Source organism: Stenella coeruleoalba (genome assembly GCF_951394435.1).
Source record: "Stenella coeruleoalba genome assembly, chromosome: 1".
NCBI classification, from domain to species: domain Eukaryota; kingdom Metazoa; phylum Chordata; class Mammalia; order Artiodactyla; family Delphinidae; genus Stenella; species Stenella coeruleoalba.
The window spans coordinates 7,229,734-7,233,020 of NC_137169.1; positions in this window are offsets into that span (position 1 = coordinate 7,229,734).

Sequence of the window (3,287 nt, forward strand, 5' to 3'; positions counted from 1 at the left end):
ATGGTATTTAAGTATAAATTTGTTTTGTGTCCTCTTTTATGTCCGCCCATAGGGTAAACTGTAGCTAAGGACTTCAGTGAAGCATAAGCCTAGAAACGCAGAGAAAAACTATCAAGTCAAGGTACAGTTGTTTTCTAGTCTGACTAAGATCCTGCACTGCGGGACCGGTAGGAAGCGCCACGTCTTGATGGCACAGGGCAGACCAGGACAGACTCCCCAGCTAGTCTCCAGAAACCTCCCACAGATTGATCATTTAAGCTCTCCGGCTGCTGAGTTTAAAAAAATAAGTACAGCTTCCTGACACTAAATATTTTAAACTATAAACCTTTTCCAGAAGTTATCCTCTATCCCCAGTTTGAACCAAAGGCAAGAGTTTTGTTTGTTTGTTTTGCGTTACGCGGGCCTCTCACTGTTGTGGCCTCTCCCGTTGCGGAGCACAGGCTCAGCAGCCATGGCTCACAGGCCCAGCCGCTCCACGGCATGTGGGATCCTCCCGGACCGGGACATGAACCCGTGTCCCCTGCATCAGCAGGCGGACTCTCAACCACTGCGCCACCAGGGAAGCCCAAAGGCAAGAGTTTTAAAGAATGGTTTACCAATTACCTTGGCCCTGGATGTACTTGCCCCAGTTCAGCCTAGTCAAGCCCAGGTCCCTTGTGAGAGTGTCAGAGGGCAGCCTCCCGAGTCAGCTGTAAGTGTGGAACGTGGCGCGTCTGCAGCCCTGTTCTCGGGGCTCCACCACTGGAGAAGAGGGGCAAGGAGCACGGTTGACTGCCCACCCCTAGGGGAGTGCTCTTTTATTCTGACAGGAGGCATTGGTGTTGTTTAAATACCCTAGAATTTAAGGTTAAAAAGTTAAAATCCTAGAAATGAGAAATCACCAGAGTTTTAAACCCCCCCTCATTTTTAAAGGAAATTTAATAAAGGACAGAAAGATAATAAGACAGAAGGCAGGTAAGATAGATGGTCTTCCCATGAACTCTTTCACTGGAATTTGCATATACTGTACATTAAGGTTATTTTTCAATCTGAATATCTAGAAAGATACTTGATTCTAATCACTGATGCACTGTCACATCAGATTCAGTGGCAGATACTCTGGTAGGAATGAGAAGAGGTTATTTTCAAATTGAAATACAATTGAGTTTAATTCTCTTCACCTTTGGTCATAAAGGAGGTTGGTTGGTGTTTTTGAGCCCTCTAGCATAATTTGCTACAACTGTCAACACTAAATGGAAGTCAAAATAAATGACTTTAGTCAAACTTCAGTGATTCTACGATGCGTGACAGCAAAGATATTTCTATTCCAGAAGCTCATCTTAACTGGTTAATAGTGGCGCTTAGCAACACCTTCCTATTTTAATGTTCATACGAAAGCCTGAATTTTTCCTCAAGATTTTATCTAATATGAAGGTCAAAAGTTAGGTTGCTTAATATTCACTAGTTGGGTATGAGAATTATTTGGAAATAATTTTCACTTATACATTCTTGAGGTAATAAGTTTGATATTAAGCTGGTATAATTTAGTTCTCTGCTTCTGCAACAGGGCATTGAAATGAAAGAAACGTTGAGTACCAGAAGTAGGAAGAGAACAAGCAGGAAGAAAGTGATGCTTCCTCTATAAAGGGGCTTACTGGATTTTAAAGTGGTATATATCACTGAGCTGTTAATGGAAAAATCCCATGATTGATTTCTCTCTTTTCCACAAGCTTAGTCACTGACATTTCACCATTTTTCAGTAGTCATACGTATAAGACTTTTTAAACCCTCGTTGCTTATCCGTGTGTGCCATGCACTGTGCAAGGTGTTACTTACTTTCTCATTTAAATTAATTCTGACAAACTTGTGAGGCACGTATTACCATCATGCACATTTTACAAATGAGAGAGGCTCTGAGGCTTGCCTGGCTCGCCAGAGATAAGTAGTAAACTGGACCAATCATGGGTTTGTGCTGCTTGCTGAGTGGATGAATGTAAGGTGGAAGGGGCATCCGAGCCTACGCAATGATCTGACTCTGAAGCTAAGGTACAGCAAACCATTCCATTCAATTCACTTAAGGCTTACGATTCCACCCCAGTCAAGGTGAGCTTCTAGCCATGCCCAGGACAGAACTGTTGGGTGCATTCTTTGTCCACATAGATCACAGAGCCCTTCCTTTGAGTGGGACGTTCTGCAGACAATCTTCCTTGGAAAGAGAATGGTGCTTAAATACAACGCCTCACATTTTGAAGGGAAGCTTCACTGCTATTCATTCATTTGTGGTGAAAGCAGAAATGAAGCAAAGGAAAGCCTCTACTCTGACACTTAACTTACAAGAAAGTGGAGCGTCCAGGCAGACTCTCATCACTGCCCAGGCTTCGTGCCCTGCTCCCTTGTCTGCAGTTCCTGGTGAAGGCACAGGACTAGGATGTGGGACAGATTAACCAGCAACAGGAAACAGGAAACATTTGCTGCTAAATCACCCATCACTGTCCAGGACGGTAAGGATTCTAATGTTGACCTCAAAAAACACGAATAGTTGTGAAACACTGAAATAGATATTGTGGAATTAAATACAAATATTCCCAACTTGAGCTTCTTTTTTTTTAAGTTATATAAGTAATTTAGCACAAACCAATAATACTAAAACACTTTCATGAAGTGAATCTTCACCCCCTCGAGGTAGCTGTTTGCAGTTCAATGTTAACCATCGTCTGTTCCAATAAACATACACATATTATAGGAGTTTATTCAAACTTAGGTATTATCAAAATTAATGTGCATGTTGCTTTTTTTTTTAAGTGTTTCATCCCTCTAGGCCAATACCTATAGCTCTGACATTCTAATAGTTGAATTACGTTCCGTAGCATGGCTGTCCCATGATCTAGTTACCTTCCTCCCTATGGCAGGAGTGGGCGGGGTTCATGTTTCTGCAAACTAATTTTTTGACCATTGGAGTGGCTTCAGTGGAAGCGGCTTAAGAAGCTCCGACTTGCCGTAAAACAGCGTCGCGCGCATAGGCCCGGTTTGGCTAGGAGTTGGGAAGACAGGACTAGCCGGGGAAAGACTTATTAGCCCGGGATGCTGAAGTTGGGGCGCCTGGCGAGCGAAGCGGGAGCGGAGAAGGGCCGGGCCGGGCCCCGCGCCACCTCCCCCCTCCGGCCGCGGGAGGGCGCGCTCTGGCCGGTACGGCGACTTCCGCCGGCGCCCCGCCCACCAGGCTCGCCCCACGCTCCGATTGGCTGCGAGGCGGGAGCGCGCCGAGTCAGGGGGCGGGCCCGCGCCGGCTACAAAGCGGCGAAGGTCAC